General features: G+C 37.6%; 1 protein-coding gene across 3 annotated transcripts in view; it reads right to left on the reverse strand.

Moving 5' to 3' along the window:
- RAB3C (RAB3C, member RAS oncogene family) overlaps positions 1-23,088 on the reverse strand; it is a 122,073-nt gene that overhangs the window by 89,862 nt on the left and 9,123 nt on the right. The gene's annotated exons all lie outside the window — the stretch shown is intronic.

Here is a 23,088-nt window from a genome sequence, read left to right on the forward strand (position 1 = left end):
TTGTTCTTCCCTTCCCTTCAAACACTGCAAGTGCTTCTGTGCCCTGCTTTCTTCTCGTAGGGGAAAGGAGAGGACTCAGACAAGAACACTTAAGTCCAGCTCTTCAGTACTGCAGCACACAGCAGAGGCTTTCGCAGGATAACCTATAACTGAGTAGACTCCCTGGATGCTGTACATGTAGGATGCTGTTCATGTAGGACATATGCATCATGGTTCAGTGGCAGCTTGGCAACAAAATCACAAATTTGCCACTTAGGAACCTTAGATATTGGTGACTATGTAGAAGGATTCCTGCAGTACTACTGAGCCACAATTCAAACAGCAGCTACTAATTCTGTTCTGTTGTGGCCAAATTCAAGTTCTTAATCTGCTATATTTGCTATGTTCAGAGCGCTCTCCCCGCTCACAGTTTTCTGAACACACTTCTGTTGTTAATATGAAGATGCACACAACTGTTCTTACTGCAGCTTGCACACATAACCACAGCAGCCGCACATACTTTCTTGCATGCCATGTCAGTGCAGCTTAATTAGACCCATCAGGCAGTAAACCAGACAGGGCTTATCCCTCTTCACACACCGGTTTCATTCTGATTTGCAGAGCATATCTACTGGGATGGACCCAGAACTGAGATAGTTCTACAGTGCTCTACTTGAGCAAATACATCCTGTCTCTTAAACTGCATCTACGGACATATCCTTAAATGTTTCTTCCCTTTAATATGCAATTAAGTCATACAGCCAGCAAACAAAAATGATGATAATGCTTTGCTATGGAGGAAATCAACTGATGGAGGTTACACTGATAATATTGATTTTACTTTGTAGGTTTTAGTTCATTAACTTTACTTTCTTAATTTTACTGGGCTGTTGTTGGTCTTTTTTTTTGGGGGGGGGGTGTTTGTTTGTTTGTTTTTACTGCAGTGTAAATCAAATGATGAAGCTTCTCTGGATAATACTGATTTTATTTTACTGTAACAGTTGGCTGAGGTGTAATATTTCTCACTTATACATCCCAAAAGGATTCATAAGGATCATTTCCAGCATCCCCATTCCACAGATGTCAGGAGTATATACTATATAGTCCCAGACAGCAAACTTTTATCTTTTCTCTGTGCCATGTCACTGCAAACTTAATTAGACCCATCAAGCAATAAACCAAGCAGGGCTCACCCCTCTTTGCACACCAATTTCAGTCTGATTTGCAGAGCATACCTACAGAGATGGACACAGAATTGAGGTAGTTCTACAGTGCTCTACCTGACCAAATACATCCTGTCTCCTAATTTGACTTTATGGTCATATCCTTAGTCACTTTTCCCCACTACACCATTGGAATATTGGCACCCTACAACAGGAAAATACCATAGCAGAACTCTTTTACATGCACACAGCACATAAGAAACCAGAATACCTACACTTTATCCAAAAGAATACTCTTCATATAGCACAGCTATAGCTAAGACAAGACTACTGCTGGGACACTGATATTAGCTGAGAGCATAGTAATAAATAATTACTTCATTCTCAGCCAACAGAACTACCCCAGAAAAATCTTATAATTTATAGTCAAGTGTAAAGAAGATACCAGAGCATAACTGCATTTCCAGTTTCATACAAATTTACTATGCAGTCCTAAGCATCTTAAGTATTTAAATCCCATTGCAGCAACTTTTTTGCAGTAAATCATGACTACAGACTGATCAGTTATGCAGTTTCTCTTTCATGGTTAATGGTAATGTCATAAAATAATCCAGGTTGGAAGGATCCTTGGGAGGTCATCTAACCCAGCCCTCAGCTCCATGCAGGGTCAGATGCAAAATCAAGCTGCGTTGCTTAGAGCTATATCCAGATGGATATTGAAAACCTCCAAACTTAAGATGATACAAGCTCTCAGGGCAACCTGTTTTACTGCTTTACTCTTGCGATGGTGAAAAAAACATTCCCTTATACAAAGCCTGATACCTCCTTATTGGTATGAGAAGGTTGCTCTGAGGTCCCTCTGAAACCTTTCTCTTTCAGGCTGAGCAAGTCTCAGTCTCTCCCTCAGAGTCTGTTTACAGGGCAAGAGCTCCATCTCCCTGAGCATCCTGGTGACCCTCTGCTGAATGTATGTTGGTAAGTTGGCAATATTCTTGTACCTTGATGGAGATGGAAAGGCAGGGGGAACTCAACACAGTATCATGGATGCAGTTTAATGATGGGTCTGCTCCTGCTAATAGAGTCTCCAGTGTTACAGAATTCTTTTATAAGTTTTCCAGCAGCATCAAGGGTCAATCACTATGTACTATGTATGTTATTAAAGACCACACAACGTGCATATATGTATATATACATATATATATGTATATATACATATATATATGCATATATATGTATATACATATATACATGTATATATGTATATAGACATATATATGTATATATATGTATATATATGTATATACATGTATACAGTGATTGAAGTTAACCAAAGGTAAAATTATTTTATCTGTTAAAAGATACAGTAACTTGAAGACAGCTAAGGAAACCAGTTCCACTTGAACCCCCAAGGACTTTTCTGGCCATTAAAAGGCAACCCACACTGGATTAAGTTCATCCAGTGGCATATTTAGCAACATCAGTCCTTGATTTTGGTCTCTTAACTCTCAGCGCTCCATAAGAGACTGATACAAGTACCCCCAGCTGTCTTCCTCTGTAGCTGGTAAATGAGTTGACTTTTATTCTCTCCTTCATATTAATTTTTCTTGGACTCACTCCAACTTGGCCGTACTGGCCAGGCTGCCTTCTAATTAGAAGCTTAATCTGTTTTAATTCGTGGCATTTATCCTTCCCCATCCTTCTTAGACAAGAAGCCTAATACTTGGCTATTCCTTTGAAAGAAGGTTCTCCAAAGAATTTGCAGGATCATAATTTCTTTTCCCAAGATGGACTGAAGTTGTTGGGCTTCAGGGGTATCAGAGGTGTTTAACATCTTCAGAATTTTAGTGATGCTTAATTACCAAATAAAAAAAAATTAAAAAAAAGCAAACTGATTTCTGCTACTACACTGCTGTAAGTGTAAATAATGTAGTTTAGATTTGAAATTCCACTAGAATAGCATAAGCAAAGGACCAGAAAAAAACATTTCATCTACACTGAAAAAAAAAAAAAAACCACCACCCCAAATCAGGATAGATTTTAAGCATTTTCAATTACTATATATATATATTTCAGCTTATTTCAGTTGACAACGCAGTAACATTGCTATTGTGTTATGCATGTTCTTCTTGCCCAAGTTTGTAAATTTATTCAGATTCAATTTCAAGTTCTGAAAGGTCTGAAATGAATGCACCTGGAAAACTATACCACCCCATCCTGCCAACAATGACTGATTTAAATCTTTTCAGGTATAAACACAGTGCAAGAGGTATAATGTGCTAGTGTGGTATCTGTTGCTTATGAAACAGTTGTCAGTTTGTCCTTCATGGAGAATCATGCCTGGAGAGTAGGCTTACTGTTATTAAGATGTGGCAAATCATTCTTGATTCATCCCCCAGTACAGTTACACAATACAAAAGAATCCACAAAAAGAAAATATTTTCTAGCCACTAAATGCTCTTGAGAAAGCTTCAAATCATACCAGTTATTCATGTTGCCAGAGTAACCTCTGATTTCACAATGCAACACATCTTAGGTTTTGATGCAGAAAGCCAAGAGGAAACATAACAGGGAGAAATACCATGATTCTCAAGGCTTAAATGACTGTTGAGATCAACTCAGAGTTCAAAGTTAAATTGGTGAAGCACATTATTTTCCTGACTTAAATACACAATAATATAATGTTTTGTTATATCAGAATTTATGTGGTTTTATGAGACAAGGAGGCCATGGAAAAACAAGGCAAGAAAGAAACCAAGAAAAAAAGGAAATCAACATTAGTCCTTAGCAATATGCTATTACTAGGACTGGTTGCCCTTCATTATTACATAGCTACACCTCTCACTGATCAAAAGTGCCTTGTGGCAATGGACAAAATTGAAGTTTGAATGTTTCACTATACATTTAACATGGAAACAAATTATACAGCTTTCAATAATTCTCTTACGTTCTAGCAAATGACAGAAGTATCTCAGACTTGCCTACAACAGTCTAACAGAAGCAAATGAATCAGGTTCCACGAGCAGTGTCAGGAAATAGATAAGACAAAGACACTCTGCTTTCCGTATTAGACTACTCTTGAGACAGCACCTCTGTTACAGCACAACACAACTTGCTGTGCATGGCAACATATACCCAGTCACCAGAACAGTAACATCAGTAATCATATTTAGGACTGTCATCCTTATGGTTTCAACGTTGCCAGCATATAGAATCTTGACACTGCAAGGTTTGTCAGTCACATAGCCCAACCAGTGAAGGCAGCAACAAGTGCTAAACTGCCCTAAGAAATACAGTCATTTAAATACATGCAAGAAGTGAGATTTTTCAGTGGCTTATAATGAAACAAATTTCCCTTGTCCTTGTTTTGTTAATGTAATTTGAACTCGTAAGCAATTCATTCTTGTTTCATGACAATTGCATGGCTTTTTCTCAAGTTCAATAATTATGTCTGAAAGAAACTGACCCTTCAGAAAGTCTATCTCAATCTGAAGATACCTTTATAAATAATACACATTGCTCCATTAAGAAGAAGTATCAACTTTGATGTTCATGGGGTTTTTAATAACTTAGAGGCAATGAGGAATAAGGAAGATAATTTTCAAGAATATTAGCTGATGTGTTAATTGATATTGGACCAGATTCTGCGCTCATCTTGGTCTCGGTAGCTCCACAAAAGCCAAACAAATAACAGAGACTTAGGTGGTTATCTAGTGTCATACTCTAAAACTGTGAGTTTTCTAAAATAAAAAAAAAAAAAACTAATCTATCTGCCTCACACTTGGACAGCTGATGAAAGAATTTGGAAACGCCATGAAAAAAATTTATATAATGAAGCTGTAACTAAAATGCTTTGAAAAAGTCTAGGAAAAGCAAGACTGTACAGATTTTATAGTAATTGGTTAGTAACCCCAAACCATTTACAGCTGTGTGTGGATAATGGGTGGATAATGAATCCACCTGCCCAGACTGATTTGGTTTGGCAGGAATATCACTAATACCATACTTTTTTGCAAGGAGCATATAATATTACTCTAACAGAATAAGCAGGGATACTTACGTCACATTGACTATCCTGAAAGTTTGAAAGGGACCTGTGATGCCATAGCAACTTCAGTATGTGTCTCTTATCTACCCCATACAGAAGGGATATCTGTTTATATCAAGTGATAAAAATAACTCTTTCCCAGCTGTCAGCAGCTTCACATTAATCTCTGCACATTGCTGTCCCAAGCCCAAGAGCACCATAAAGATGTCCTGAGTCACCGGTTCCAATGAAGCATCTGCACACCAGCCTTGCTCCAATTGCTGCCACCTTGAAGACAGCACAGACAAGAATGTACCTGTGTAATGCACAGTTCACACAGACCACCAGTCCACATCCCAGCGACAGAGGGGCTTTATAGTAAGACCAAAGAACGTGCTTAAAAATCGAGTTAGTTTTAAAATGAACAGTTGTGACCTTTTACCTATGCTAGGGTCTCTATTTGAAATCCAGTCACTGCAAATGCAGAGATCCGGTGAAGATCAGAACAATCATAGGAGAAGGAACCTAATGAGCTAATTACTGAAAATGGAGCAGACTTAATCAGCTACTTGCAGTATCCATCCAAGTGGAATGATTAATGCTGTTAGTTCCACGTAATTCCTACCATCGTGGAGTTTAACTCTTATGAACAGAAAACATGAGGAACAAATATCATGTTTAGCTTACAGTAAACATGTCAAAATAAACTGAATCACTCGCTATGAAGTCTTGAAAGGCAGCAGGGAAAGAAACACATGAAAACAAAGCAAATCATATGACTGCAGAATTACTGTTTTCTGAAGTAAGAACAGTATTTTCCAGTTTCCTAGTTGCTATTTTTCTCAAGTACTAGTAGACATGAAAATTTGTTTATATTTTAGCATGAAAACAGTTCAGTGACTTCTGCTGTTCTGTGGGAAATCTTTGGGAATTTAGAAATTCTTCACCATTTAAATAGTCCCATTTTCTTCTGAGATCAAGCCAACATTTTAGGATTACAAAGAGTGAGCACAAGATCTACACACTTTTTAGGTACATCTAACTTCTACAGAATCCATTATTTTACTGTTAGAATTATGCCGTAGCATGTCCTTTATATTGAAGGCCTGAGGAGAAATGTTGCTTTAAGCAAGTTATCAAACTTTTCTGCCATGCTAAGTATACCCTGTGCATTGAATTCCCTATTTTCAAATAACATTAGAGAATAACACTGCAAAATTATTAAGCCACAGTATTTCATAAAGTGCTTGAAAATAATTAAAAGCCCAGTGTAAAGTAAGGTAAAAATCACATGCAACTGGAATTTTGTTCTGTAGCTTTTAATGAGCTCATTAGCAATCACATAGGAAGGCCATATGCTGATTACTTCACAGATGTTCTGAGAAATTAATGGCAATGGGTGGAAACAATGTCAAAGAGGAAAGCTGATGAATGACAGCTTTGTAATCCTAGGCAAATTGTGACCATCTTCCATGCCTCAGTTGCTTTGTCAATATTGTGGAGAAGACACCACTATTTAACTTATTGCCAAAAGACCATTACAGCAACTACAAGGATAATACAAGAGGTTCAGTGATATTTGTCATAACAGTGGAAAGGTTATGCTGATTCCACGTTTCAAGAACTGAAAAAGACCTCTCCTTATCCAGCGTAAAATGAGGCACTCACAGAAAGAAACAGTAATGAGAGAGGAGACACTTTCATATTTGAGAATATTTTAAGAGGGGGAAAAATACCTTAGCATACTTCTGCTCCTAAACATGGTTTGATCTCTTTTATTTCATCCTACCTAGCAGCTATTCTTACACAAAAAGGTCACACTCTAGCCATACCCTACATAAGCAGGTGATGTGTGTACAAGCAAGAGGACTAACATGTCCTGAGGTTATGACAGTCTGTTGTGAAAAGCAGTAGGTTTCCTGAATCTATAAGTGCATCCCTCAGCTAATATTATTCCTCCTCCTTCCTTTCTCAACAAAACATAATAAAGTTTTACGACAAGTAACAAGAAGGAACATATATATTCATCTAACACTGATATTTCAGATATTCAATCACAAATTACACCCCCCAGAAATACAAGATATCAGTATGAATTTTTCTCCTATTTCTGAAGTCCCTGAGGTGTTCTTGTCCTCCACAGAGTAAAAAGTAGATGCTTTCTTTCTCCATGTTAATTCTTCAGAATTTTCTCTACGCAGACTCAATACCACATGGACCGCACTAAGCAGACAATGAAACCAATCACAGGTATCCCTGTATGTAGTTAATGAGGGCCTCTAAGTGCTTGGACTCTAACAATATTTTCAGGTCTTCTGTCGTAATTAACTACATGCATTGCAGGCACATGGGTACACAATGTGATTTGAGAACAGGCAGCTGCTACCAGGAATTAGTTATTATTAGGCAGAAATATATTTAGCCATTACTCAAATGAGGTAAGTTGCTGGTAAAATTCAAAGCTGAATGACTGCAAATGCAGACCTCAAATGGGCAGGTAATATGGACCTGATCTTACAGACATTATTTCCTTGTGTAACATCTTTATTTGCAATAGTCTAATTTGTGTGACCAGGAATCACTCACATAAGACTACAGAACTGAGATCTGAGACTGGCAGGATATTCACATGTAAGTGATTTCAGTTCTGGAAGCTCCTGAGAGCAAGGGGGAGTACAAAGGCAAATAACACGGCTTGTCTTGAACACATACTCATGCATGGTAGAGGCAAGCATTTTATTTTCATGCAAGTGAGCAGCTTACTGGCATGGAGGCTAAATTACAAAAATAAGTTATAACTCTTCCTTTTGAAATGCTCCAGAAATAATTTTGAAAAGATACAGGAAAGTACAGATTTCTGCCAAAGCCTATTATGGACTGAAAAAGAGAAACCAAACTGATTAGTCTCACAAGCAGCTCATTTACTCAGGACATATGCTGCAACATCTTGGCCTGCATTCAAGGGAAATGCCTGGCTTTTAGGAAAAAAATACTGTTTAAGATTTCTGATGCAGAACAATATAAGGGACAATTAAATTACAGTCCAAATAATTAACAGAAAGGATTGCAGCAAGCATTACACAGTGTTCTCTGACAAACAGAAACAAATCAGAAAATGGATTGGTGAGCAGAACTCAACACTGAGAGGATTAATTACATATTCTTTTTCTAAGCCATGGTTATGAAGCGCAGACTTTTGCTCACTCCGACAGGCAACAGGAGAAAATAAGGAAATTCTTGCCAGGTTGCTTTAAAGTCCTTTCTTGTTCTCAGTTTCTCCTCAGGAGTCCTTTGGCTGCCTGGCTCATTGGAAAAATCTATGTGATTATTTTCCAAACGTGAAAACATGCCCATTTGCAGAAGATTTTGGGGAAAGATGACAACTTTTAAAAGCATTTTTAAAAATAGCCACTCAAAAATTTTAAAAGGTTTAAGAAATCATAGTACCTCCTCACAAGTTCTTTATGAGGTATTATGCCACTGACTGAAACAAAAGTACTTTTTACTTATGAAAAATCAGGCCTAGAAATGCTTGATAAAATAGCAAATTTAAAGATGTGCTGCCTCTTTCTCCATGCTAAGCATCCATCACAAACACCAGCTCCCTGCAAACAATTAGAAATTTACAGACAATCTTGAATATATTAGTTTGTAACAGGCACGTATGACCTATCTTCAAAAGACTGAAAAATATATCCTGAACCCAAAACAAATTGTATGTGCTCTGCTCTTAATTCTCCACCTTTTTGTAAAAATATAGCATCAGGAACATTTTCTGGACGTAAAAATATAGAAGCTTTACAGACATTCTGGATTCTGCCATAAAAGTTTTCTGAGCTAGACCCATGAGAACAATAAAATTTAGGCAATCATTCGGTCTTCGTAGACACATTAGACAAAATCATGAATGTAATTTTTTTTTCCCCATAAAATGGATGTTACTATCTATACACACACAGTGGGATCAGAACGCTTTATTGTTTTGGTTAATAATTCTGCCTTGATGGCCACTCTCTTTATGACCCCATCCCTCAAAAATTTAACAATGCCAGCATGTTCATGTCTTCGAGCTCTAAAATTCCTGACTAATAATTTTTAGTACCCATCTTAATTTTCCTTCTCTGAAAAGGAAAATATCCTTTTCTTCTCCAGACAATTAAATTCAAAATAAGAACTTAGGAACATGGTTCTAATAAACAAAAAATGCCTTATGTTATTAACCACTGGCATCATCTCAAGAATGTCATCCAGCTAAAGGAGGCTTCTGCATGCATAACACTGATTAGACAGTTAGTGTCTGTCTTTAATATCATTTGTGTTAGTCATAACCTGTCCAGAGTGCTCTGGTGGTTGTTAATTTACAGCATACAGATTTTTGCAAAAAGTATGAAAATCCATAACTAAACCAAGAGTAATCTCTCAATCACTGGTTGTTCTTGTTGTCAAAGGGATACCTTTGACAACCCTGTTAAGGGTGGGATTCAGCCATCTAAAACATAAGTATCTATTTCTCTATTTCATTACTTTTAGGCCTACTTCTTTCTCATTTTAATACAACATACACATCCAAAAAGGATTTTTTTTTTTTACAGGTAATTTTTCTTTGAGAAACCTATTCTAGGACAGAATAAATAATCTGAAGATAGATATTTCTGACCACCAGTTATAAAGCCATGGTAGGCTTGAAGCAGATAACTGAATCTTAGCTAACATCTTAAGTTTCTGATTCCACTTTGTTACTTCTACCACCTCATTTTCCATTATAAAATCTGGATCTCCACCTTATCAAGCTTGTTAACTTGGCTCTTTCCATTTGGTGGAACGACACTGATGTGTATCTACTGACAATCTGTACCAAAGGGTAACAGTTAAAATTCCAGAACAGATAAAACAAGAAGTTACTACTGTATGCTTTTCTGAAGGCTTTCTCGTTCAAACTACTCAGGAGCAAAGATCACCAGTTTGGAGGTTCTGTCCACAAGCTTACCTGAGTGGAAATCTTATCAGGACAGGTCCAGAAAACATCACTCAATTTGGATGTGTAGGAGAAAATATTCTGATGTAACAGCCAGAGGCTGACTTTCCTACAACATAGCTTCTGACTCAGTCACAACAGACACAGCACTTGACAAAACGGTTAGTTCTTCAACTTAATAAATGTCAAATTCATCTCTTTGCTGAAATTAAGCTAAAATCTTTCTTAAATCTTACATGATTTTAAGGAGTTTAGCTATACTTGTTCAGAAGAGATGCAAATGAGATAGATTTACAGGTGATTCAGTTCTTAATGAAGGACTGTCAAAAAGTTTAATTAAGATCATAAAGGACATTAAAAGTTATTAAACATTTCTTTCCTCTGCAGCTTATTTAAAGCCAGGCTACTAAATCCCTTCCAGAAACAGAAAGCAGAGCCCATTAATCTCCAAAATGCTGTAACATTGGCAGTCCTGGAGATACAATTTGGGTTACCAAGAGGATGAATCACAGTAATTCAACATTGGTTCTTCAAGACTTGGAAATGGTATGCCATAAAGGAGGATTTGTTCTATTATTAGAAGTTATATTTGATAAAAAAAACTGTGAAACTGTCAACCACATTTAAACCCCCTGTTCATGTATCACTGACAAAATACACAAAGCAGTTGGGAAAAAAAAATCCTGTATTACTTAGATTTGGAGTTATATTTAGCTAGACAAATTAATGGAAGGTATGCTATATGGATGACCCTACCAATTTAATTGTTAAAATAAAATAAATTCATTCTAAGTAGACTATGTTTGTAAACACACTAAACAAGATATCCCTGTGTCACTGGAGTGTACCTGTGGATTTAACTATATGCTTCCAAAGGAAACAGACATAGATGAACGCTACTCTTGAAAACTCAAATTCTCAAAAGCAACATACACTCATTTTTGTCTGTTTAAAGCTATATTTGGGCAAATCATTAACATAGGCTCCTTTCTGCACAATCTGAAAGAAACAGCTGCCGGAAGTGAATTCTCCTGGGCTGCAGAATTATCCTATTTCCAAAGAACTTAATCACAGAATCACAGAATCCCAAGGGTTGGAAGGGACCTCAAAAGATCATCTAGTCCAACCCCCCTGCAAGAGCAGGGTAACCTACAGTACATCACACAGGAACTTGTCCAGGCGGGCCTTGAATATCTCCAGTGTAGGAGACTCCACAACCCCCCTGGGCAACCTGTTCCAGTGCTCTGTCACTCTTACAGTAAAGAAGTTCTTCCTGATGTTAACGTGGAACTTCCTATGCTCCAGTTTACACCCATTGCCCCTTGTCCTATCACTGGATATCACTGAAAAAAAGCCTAGCTCCATCATCCTGACACCTACCCTTTACATATTTGTAAACATTGATGAGGTCACCCCTCAGTCTCCTCTTCTCCAGGCTAAAGAGACCCAGCTCCCTCAGCCTCTCCTCATAAGGGAGATGTTCCACTCCCTTAATCATCTTTGTGGCTCTGCGCTGGACTCCTTCAAGCAATTCCCTGTCCTTCTTGAACAGAGGGGCCCAGAACTGGATGCAATATTTCAGATGCGGCCTCACCAAGGGGGAGGAGAACCTCTCTTGACCTACTAACCACTCCCTTTCTAATGCACCCTAAGATGCCATTTGCCTTCTTGGCCACAAGAGCACATTGCTGGCTCATGGTCATCCTCCTATCCACCAGGACCCCCAGGTCCCTTTCCCCTTCACTACTTTCCAGCAGGTCAACCCCCAACCTGTACTGGTACATGGGGTTGTTCTTCCCCAGATGCAAGACTCTACACTTGCCCTTGTTAAATTTCATCAAGTTTCTCCCCGCCCAACTCTCCAGCCTGTCCAGGTCTCGCTGAATGGCAGCACAGTCCTCTGGTGTGTCAGCCACTCCTCCCAGTTTTGTGTCATCAGCAAACTTGCTGAGGGTGCACTCAGTTCCCTCATCCAGGTCATTGATGAAAATATTAAACAGCACCGGTCCCAGCACCGACCCCTGAGGAACTCCACTAGTCACAGACCTCCAGCTAGATTCTGCGCCATTGACCACAACTCTCTGCCTTCTTCCTTTCAACCAGTTCTCGATCCACCTCACTACTTGATCGTCAAGCCCACACTTCCTTAGCTTATCTATGAGGATGCTGTGGGAGACAGTATCAAATGCCTTACTGAAATCAAGAAAAACTACATCTACCGCTCTACCATCATCCCTCCACCTAGTCACTTCCTCATAGAAGGCTATAAGGTTGGTCATACATGACTTCCCCCTCATAAAACCATGTTGGCTGTTCTTAATGACCCCCTCATCCTTGATATGCCTAGTGATGGAGTCAAGAATAAGTTGTTCCATCACCTTTCCAGGGATGGAGGTAAGGCTGACCGGTCTATAATTACCCGGGTCCTCCCTCTTGCCCTTCTTATAGACTGGTGTGACCTTTGCCATCCGCCAATCCTCAGGCACCTCGCCCGTTTCCCACGACTTACCAAAGATGATGGAGAGTGGCCTAGCAATGACCTCCGCCAGCTCCCTCAGCACCCGTGGGTGCATTCCATCCGGACCCATCGATTTACAGATGTCCAGATTGCATAGCTGATTCCTAACCCAATCCTCATCTACCAAAGCAAACTCCTCCTTTGTCCTGACTCCTTCTGTACATTCTGTACATAGCTGGAAAAAAATTTATCTGGAGTTCAGTTTATCTGGAGTTCAGCTGTGAATTAGAAAAATCCACAGAGTACTCTATGTTCTCACTGTACCACACATAAGTAAATCAGGTTAAAAAAGCAAAAGGGAAAAGAAAAAAGAAAATTTTTAAATAGCTTAGAAAAAAAATGCCTGTTTCTACTACATGATAGCTGCCATGTGCTCCCGTGTCATTGCTTGTGTTTGAGACCCTTTGTGTGGTAACACTGTGTGCTGGAAACTTGGCTTTATACAGTGATCACACTGAGATAAAAGATATATTAGATGAACGTGTTTTAGTCATTGTCACCAGAGACAGCCTCTAGCATCTTTCCATAACATTCAGAATAAAACAATCTCATTATCTAAGCCTAAGCCAGTCTTCCCCAAAAGCCTTCTCCCACTTTTATGAAGAAGTTGTACACATTTACTTATTTTTTTATATGTAAAGAGAAGGAAAGTCATACAATTTCATTCCCTAGCCGGCAACACAAAATGGAAAATCCCAAAGAATTAAGTCTGCTGTGGTCAGAGTGAACTCCTTAGCTCATACAAAGACAGAAGAAAAAAAGAAACTAAGAGCTCAAGAGAGAACAGTTATTGCAAGTCATGTAGAAAACAGTAGCATTCCTGTCTGTAGAGGGAAAACAGGGCTTCCTAAGTCAAGGTTACTAAACTGATTTTTCAAAGATGCCCCAAAAAAGTTTTATTTCTAGCTAAATACAAGTTGAGTTAATGTAAGCTACTAATATTCCCTCATTTTGTTTCCTTGCTTATATGTGTAAATCTGAATTTTGCATTTCAATCTGCAGTTATTTTAAAGACCATGTCTGGTCATCCTAGAGGACGCCATGGATCCAAGTATTAACGGTTAAGAACCACTGCACTGGGGCCTAAGATTTGTAAAGGAATACAGAAAGAAATAGACTGTCATATGTGGGGTTTAAAAATAAATAAAGAAATCTTAGAATTTAACAAAAGAAAGACACTATGCAAACTATCAAGAACTACAAAATAATTACCAATTTTAGCTGCTTAGCAATCCTTTAAAAATGGGAATCAAAGTACAAGTACTACCATAAGATTTCCTGGAATCTACCCAGTTCTAATCCTTCCTAATCATCACAAGATGAAACAAGACTGCAGTCCTGCATACCTCACCTCCAACCTCTTCTGTGATTACTTGTGAACTACTACATGACAGCTCTCAGAAAACCTTGTTGTAAGGGATGGGGAGGTAAAATACATATTTCCCTAGATACTCTAATTTACAAAGTATTAAGGCTAATTTGTATATGACAGAGGCCTGAGTATTAAATGTCTGTGACTGAATTTTCTTGCACTCTTCTAGCTAGGAAATACAACTTCATAAAAAGCAGGAAAGTTCTTCCTGGAAGAAGGAAAAGAACTGACCTGTTTTACAGGTACATAAACATTTATGCACGAAGAATCTTGCTTGGTCAGATTAAAAGTATATCTAGTCAGTATCCTCTGTAACAATGTTCATGATTAAATGCTGAGGGAAAAATGTAACAGCAAGGTGGACATACATGACAGTTCTTTTTAACATACCCCAAACCTGTAAACACAGGCAGTTCTGTGATTTCCTGAGCTAGAAGTAGCTTCTATGTCTATAGCCATTTTTAGGGAGTACCTCTTACACAAATTTGCCCAGACTTCCCTTATCTAAACTTTTGGAATATGCAGCATTCTTTTAGCAAAGACTTCCATTGCTTGTCCCCATGTACAGGACTGAGAGTGTAGATGAACAGATTTCAGGTTTTCTTCTTATGATCCCTTTAAAATCACAGGCTCATTCCTCTTATATAGACGAGGCTTTTTAACGGGTAGTTTACAACAGGACATTTCTGTAGGCAGTTTTAGCTGTTCAAGTAAGGCTTAAAGTGCCCATGATTTTAGCTGTAAACATACATGCATTTAACCCCAGAGCTCACGTCCAGTTAAGGATGTTACATATAAATGTCAACTTCAATCATTGTTTCCTCCACTTTTTAAGATAATCATAATGGCATTCATTATCTTCAGCACAGAGGCATTTCTCCTGGACTATCTGACTTTTCTGTAAGGTCTTTTTATCCTTCAGGCTGTTAATTACTGTCTTGCTTCAGGTCTGACACTCATTTTCACAGGACTCCTCCCATATGCTTCAATCACATAATTTCTTTCTCTCTTCCCCTCTAATTAGCAGAATACTGTTTTTCTCAGACTTTCCATTTCCCAGTCAAAGCTACTCTAACTCACCCCTTGCTATTACATGACCTTTTTAATGCCTTTCTGCCTTGATAGATTCTATAATACCTGCAACATGGCAGGTATGTTCACCCTCAGCTGCTGTCTCATGAGTTTGTCTACCAGCCAATGACCAAATCAATTTCCTGTTGATCACTCTCAAGTCACACCTCTGTTATGATTCTTCCTAACTTCCACCAGCAATTTTTTAGGGGTGCAGCCAACAAATGACAAAATTGTGACTCCCTCATTTCATTAAACTGCCTGAATAACAGTGCTGTGGAAGAAAAAAAGAAGAAAAAGCATTCTTAGGACCTTTATGGATAGACTTTCCGAAAGAAATTCAGCCTAAGTAGTAACAGGAAGAAGGGTGGTAGCTCACAGACATGAAGTAAAATACCTGAGTTCTTGAGGGACTATAAGTAAGACCACTTCCATATTCAAACTATTATGCAAGCATTAATATCCACTGTATGTTTGGGGAGGGAACAATTGGGATCTTTCAGAACAGTGCATATGCCATTTGTCAGCCCAGCTAAACACACGCTTTCTAAGGCAATTCATGAATGCTTCTGTTATACAGACCACCAGTCCAAACCCCATTTGTGACAGGTTTCTTCTAACAGCACAATGATGTAATGTAACATGACTGCACACACATTTTCCCCATTCAAACCATTTCTCAGCACAGAACTGTGTGTTTTGGACATAAATATTTATTGAAACAAAAATTACTTAGTAAAAAAAACCAAAGCACTAGTCTTGCCTTTGTTTCTAGAGTAAAAAAGTCACACTTTTTGTTTCCTCCTATTTCCTTTAGTTTCTTTACTCATTACAATAGGGCTTTTCTGCACCTGTGTTCAGCTTGAGTTTTCTCCACATGAAGTATTTCCACTGCAGTAGATTATGGAACAATCCCATTTCCGATAGAAATACTTCACCAGGCTCATGCAAGAGCCATATTAACTGGTTTTCATTGGATGGTTGGTAGGAATCCTTTCTTTTCTTGTATAGCCAGATTGTGCCTTTCTCCAGTTGTTGCTGAGTAACTTCTAATTTCTTATCATTGTTCACCCAATGCCCAATTTCATAATGTTAAATTAAATTCCATTTCTATTACTTAACACTTGAAAGTCACTATTTTTTTCTGTATGATATACTGAACGTCTTTCCTGCTGTTAACACATCCCAACTTACCATCATTTTAAAGTTTTATTAGCATATACCTACTACATATTAAATTTACTTACTATTGGAGTTCTAAAACCTTTCCACAATGCGTTCTACATATGATGTCTTCTCCTTTCAAGTCAGCTTGTCATTAGTTTCTTCCCCGCCCTTCTTTCATTACTAAACTCCATCTTCTTCAGGAAATTTCCTCAATTTCTTTTGCTCATACAGTTAAAGAATCTTACATTTATATCCAAATGACTGAGCTACTTCCACCTTTCATATTTCTAGTTCACAGTTAGCATAGCTGAAGTCATTTCACTTGTGATCGTATCCTCAGAAATCTAGGAACCCTAACCACAAACAGATTTGTTCAAAGAAATTGTTCTTGAAGTAAATTGTACTTATCACTGTTAAGAAGTCTCATATGATGATTAGAATTTTAATAACTTTTGGAGAAGAGGCAGGAAAAAGCAGTCCCACATTTCAGGACACTACGGAAAATACAAGTCCTAATACGCATGAATATAGAGGTGCATAATGTTACCCTTCCAGGCTTTTTTTTTTTTTTTTTTAGCTCAGCTCATCCTAGAATGATTCATTAAGCTGAACAGATATAGGCCTTGCTAGCCAGTGTAACAGACCAGACCCTCTAGAAAGGAAAACCAGAAATCCTGGTGAGAAGTTACTTCATATTCCTTTCCTCAGGGTTGGCTTTACCTTCAAGTAAAAACCAAAATCAATAGTATCCAATCTATATAAGGCAAAAATTTCCACCGTCACTCTTCCTGTAACATACCTAAATTTCTTTTTATTTTTAGAAATACACCTAAATAATAACATGATTGGCACAGAAATAAGAACTCTCTATATCAACATAACACTCTAATTTTAGAATAAACAAGTTGGCTAAATTACACCATCGACAGCTTCCATCTGAGTTGTTGATTGAAATCACTGAGGCAGAATTCTCTGTATTTCTCAAACTGCAATAAATGAATAGTCATAACAGGAAAAAATGAACTAATTTGTTCATAAGCAGTGAGTAATAAAAAAAAAAATGAGTTAAATGAGAAAATATCGAGATGATTACAAGAGAACAATATATTCAGAAAAGATTGAAGACTAGCCTTCAATTACAATTAAAAGAAAGCAAAGTGGAAAAAGCAAATTCTCTATTACAAAAAGTCCAACAATATTCTGATTTTTCTTAGCTGACCAAGAAATAATATAAATACAGAACTAAATCCTCCATAGATGCTATTTTGCCTGATGTCATAATTTCACATATAAAAGCTGGGTGCATTGTCCACAATGTGTTAGCTACTATAAACATTATCCTGACATGACACAGAGCCTATTATTGCTCTTGGCTTCTTACAAAATGCACTTAAGCCTACTTCCAGAACATAATGCAAATTGGGTAGCATTAAATAAAAATGAGTTGCTTTTGTGTGACCCCCATCCTCCCTCAGTCAGTTATGCCCCTTTCAACCCAGCATAATTTCAGAATGGCTTCAAGCTGTTCTAACACAGCACAAGGAAACAGCTTGCACTGAGCAGCAGGAGAAGGCAAAAGTGAGCTTTAAATACTGCTTCTACGCTCCTCTTTTCATGATATTTAGATTATGGCTCCCGTCCAAGGCTCTGGTCCTCTGATTTCAAAGCAACAACTGCACAGCAAGAGTGCAACATTTTGCTCTAATTTACAACACAAATCTTATTAAAATGCAGTGAAGAGCCTGTATGGGCTTTCTTGGGTTTTTTTGGTAGAGTCACTGCAGCTGTACAGATGTCTCAAATGTGCTGCTAAAATGGTTCACAGGACCTGGCAGAACAGCTCATTGGCCTTTAATGAATGCTGTCAACATTAATTTCATATTAGAAATAGACTTAGTCTTGATTCTTAAAATGATAGCTTAAGCTGCATCTCACAGTTTAAAGTACACTGTCAGATTTCTCCAGATTTTACTGAGCTTGAACAATTAAGGTAGCTTGTTTTTCATTGTTAGCCCAAGGTTATTGTTCTTGCTTCAGACCCATATCACAGCAAAATTGTTCCATTCTCTTTTACCTTTCCATCCTGACTCTTCATATTGAACAAAATCAAAAGTCTTGCTATTCTGGTACACGTGTATGAAAGACCTTTCTACCTTCCCTTTCTCTTTCTCATCACCAGTTTTTAAGGAGCTTATGAAGCAACTATATGATGCTTGCATATATGCAAGTGATGGTCCCTGGCAGTTCTTCCACTGGTATATGCTTCCCTACATGGGAAAAGCTGGTGGCTTGCAGATCATGATGTGGAAGGCAAATGCAGACAAAAAAAGTTTATACCAGACTGCCTGGTCACGGGCTACGGGGACCTGCAATCACCTTAGGTCTCGCAGGACAATGATGTATCAGCCTAAACAATGGCAGGACGCATTTTCCAGGAGTCAGATGAGGAAAACACCCTAAAACACACTATAAAAAAGAGTTTAGAAAGTGTTTTAAACTAGGTCACTTTCTTATAAATAATCCCCATTGAAATTTGCACTTAAATAGAAAGATAATTCTTACTTAGAACTTTAACAATGCTAAATGCCACCTTCTCTTTCCAATTAAATCTTTGCTTTTGAATACAGATGTATCATTTTACTGATAACAGGAATCTTTGTCAGAGAATATTTAAAGTCCAGTGATGGCAAATACAGTGCTAAGCTGATCACAGGGAACTTATTTCTATATTGCAAGCAAAGCTACACAGCAAAATTGTTGAAGTAGGCAACAGAGGGGTTTTTAAAGCACAGAACTTTGTAAGAAAGTAAGATCTTTGACCAAATATATCAGAATACTTTCACAAAACCACTGGAATATTGAGAAAAATGGTGGGATTTAATGCTAGTTGCAGTTGCAGGGCTTTCACCTCAAGTTTCTTCTCCAAACTATCTGAAGCCCGGAGTTTGCAACCACATTGGTGCGTGCAAGTCTAACAGTCAGCACATAAGATCAGGCTACAGGGCTGTCCTGCCAGGGTGCTGAAGTGAAAACCCAACTTTTTTTTCAGTTGGGTTTAAAGCCAATGTTTTAAAACCTCAAGATGTGCTTTTATAGCGATAAAATTGTAATGTCACATAAATATTTTAATACCCAGTTCTACTTTTTTAAATAAAATCCTATAAATTTTAAAAGTCTCTCACTGGCTAACATGGCCAGTCTTACAAAGCATACAGTATATGCTATTTCCACTGAAGTCCACCTGAACTGAGTATGGCTTTTACATTGCCAAGGTCTCTTTTGACACTGAAGACTGGGCCCTGGTTCTATACAAGAAATACATTGCGTAGTTTTCCAAGATGTGTATTGTTTATAATGGATGCATCTCATATACCCATTTTTCTCTTGGTTACTTACCTAAAACAATAGAAAGCTGAGCTGAATTGGATCCATGATCCCCAAGATATACAAAGATTAAAAAATCCTGGCAGTTCTCTGACTGAGATTTCAACACTATAGTACTGTCTGTACTGTAATGGGCTTTCCCTTGGCTGTGCATCTTTAATATTTGTTGTTGAGAACACTAGCCTACAAAAACTAGGGGAAAAAAAAACCCAACTAACTAACAATTAAGGAATCCAGTATTTCTAAGAAATAAAGTATACCGAGTATACCATTTTTTCAATTCAACATAATTTGAAATCTAGCAGTTTGAAAGAATCGTATAGCCTTCCAGATCCTTCCCTTTATTATTATTAGCTCAAAACTAATGGAGGAAAAATGTATTGCTATTTATTATTTGACACTGTAAAACATCCTAAAGCCTTCTGATGGACTTCCATCCTATGCACGTATGTGCTGCACACAGACACAATTCCTTTCCAAAATTTCTTAAGAGTTTCTGTTAAGAAATTGATACCTTTTTAGGTAAAATGCCTTTTTAAACAGATTTCTATGCTTTAAAAGGTAACAACCTGTTAATATGCTGTCTTCCTTATGTCCATACGAAAACTGGCACATTATTTGTTGCTGTGAAACAAAATTTCAGGATAGCGGATGGTCCTATGACAAGGTAATGTGCTACCATTGATGAATACAGGACTTGAACTTCAAACCTCTCTCAATTTCAGTAAAAAATGGTGTGGAAATGTCTTTGGCTCAGAAGAAAAAACTCCAAATTTTAAAGTGCTCCCAGCAGGCTCTTTCTGATCATATGGAAAAATATAAGTACTCGAGGTAGCCCTATCCTCCCTGACTTAAACAATGAAAGAAGAAAATTCAATTCAGGTCCTTTGAATCCAAGAAGACACCAATATCTCAAAGCAAGAAAGAAACTCAAACAAAAAAAAGACCTGTAGGGCATCCTAGTATGTAAGACACCACCTACTTCAACCTGTTAACCCCGGCCAGTTCATCTGTGATAATCACACAGTGAATTTTATTAAGAAATAATGACTCTGCTTCATGATTGCCCATGATGACTTTCAAACAAATCTATACCCTTCACTAGCAAGCACATGAGAAGCTTTTCCTCAGGAAAACAGTGTTTCAAGCTCCAACAAGCTTCAAGTTGAACACAAAATGTCCAACTGAAAGGGCTATTAATCACAAAGTTTAGATGTCTACCCAAGAATAATATGCATAAAATTACAACAGGACACTTTAGATTAAATGCGCTTCTAGCTAGGGAATTTTGGTGACTTAACAGCATTGCTATTTACACATTTATGTATCTTACTCCCAGGCAAGGAGAGCAGAGCAGCAGCATTCCATGTATTTCTTCAGTGCACTACATGGCAAAATAATACAGTTTTGATCTTGTCATTCACAATACACTTTAGAGTTGTACTTACAGTTTCTTCTAACTATTCCAACCTGTGAGATTTTTCAGCACATTTTATTTCACATAAGCTGAATAACAGTTATCACATGATGTCACCCCATAATTTGCTAGTTATTTTAAAGGAAGTGTTAGCCTCTTGCATGTTTCTACTCAGAATTAACATCAAATCACACTCACTATGATTCATTCAATTTCATATTTTATCTAATATAAATGCTCTTTTATAAATGCAGTTTGAAACGGGAATGGATATTGCAGGACTCCATTTTAGAAAGACATCTGCATAATCAAAGTAAAGTAATGAAGCATAATGTAATATAGACAGATGTTACATACAGAAATACTACATATTAAAAATATTATTGTTGATATAGCTTACGAGATGGGGTAATAGTGCTCTATTTCAGATTCCATGCAGTAGAATAGCTTTTTCAGATACTTAACAGATTTTACTTAAGGTCCCAGAGGTGTAACAGTCAACCATTTTAATAGCAAGTATAATTGCAGCACAATGCTCCACTGCAGAATGCTCCATCTAAAAAGAGCAAACAGCAATAAAGAGATGTTGCAGTTGGAGTTAATTTGAAATGCCGAGGTCTTTTAAGAACTGGCATTAAAATGCTCATGGAAAACCAAGTAAAAAGAACCCCAACACACCAAGATGCAGCACTGACTGGGGGGTAAAAAGCTTTAGCATGAAACTAAGATCTGAAGACCTGTCTCTAAATCTATGTCCTGGTCAAGGCCCGCCTGGACAAGTTCCTGTGTGATGTACTGTAGGTTACCCTGCTCTTGCAGGGGGGTTGGACTAGATGATCTTTTTAGGTCCCTTCCAACCCTTGGGATTCTGTGATTCTGTGTGATTCTGTAGGTGACTTTAGGAAGCTCTCTTCCATGCTCTAAGCCCCTGTTCCATCACTCTTAAGGGACATGAGACCTTGTGTTTGTTACACTGAACTTCAATTCCAGGTTTCTTCAGCAAGGACCGTCAGAGTCTTATTGGACTCTGCAAATTATTTCATAAAAAGAACAACAAAATGTCCATTTTGCTAAAACTGGAAGCTTACTCCAGCTGGCAAGAATACAGTTGCTACACCCTCCCTATGTCATGGATAGCCCTGGACACATTTAAATCAACAGACTGATTTTGAGCCAAGCACATATTTATAGTCTGCTGTGGAAAGGCATTATGCGAAATATACTGTTGTCAAACTAATCACATTAATACAACATTGTAAACTAATGCTGCTGTTTTTGCTGGGAGAGACATGAACAATAAAATCTATTGTACAGGATACTTGCTGATTAAAAGAACTGTAAAGACTAATGTGAACACAATTTTATTGTTCCATTATAAAAAATTATAAGCTAATGTCAATGCAACTTATCTCCATGATCTCCAACATTAAAGTACTACAGCGAAACTAGCATGCTATTGTAGTGAAAGCATGCACATGACATACAGTTACCTAGTATGTAGCTGTTAAGATAATAGCAAGAATCTAAGCTTAAAAATGTTGAGAGGCAAAGTTTGTGTTCAAGTTCCTTAAGGGTACAGAACAAATGATCTGAGATATCAAGGGCTGAAGCCTACCTAAAAAGACATGAATGAGACATAGCCTAGGAAACTGTGAAATTCACTTTTTGCCATATTAAAAAGATAATTTATCTGCTGTTCCAAACATGTTAGATTAACTTGTCATATTTCAACTGAGGTTTCCGGAGGTTTAATGGCTACCCATCATTAAAGAATTTTTTAGATTACTTGTATTCATGCACAGAAAAAGAAAGTCTTGGTTAATAAGGCTGTTACGAATACCTCACTGACGAAACATTGCTCAAACTCTTCATACACCCACAAATAACGGCAAAGACCTAAAGCTTTAACTTCAGGTCATGCATTGTTATATGTTCTGTTATCCTTGCCTCTCCTTTAAATGAGAATCACCCTATCACCCAAGAATTAGGAGATGTGAGCATCAGTGGCTCCGACATAA

Source organism: Lathamus discolor, chromosome Z (assembly GCF_037157495.1).
Source record: "Lathamus discolor isolate bLatDis1 chromosome Z, bLatDis1.hap1, whole genome shotgun sequence".
NCBI classification, from domain to species: domain Eukaryota; kingdom Metazoa; phylum Chordata; class Aves; order Psittaciformes; family Psittacidae; genus Lathamus; species Lathamus discolor.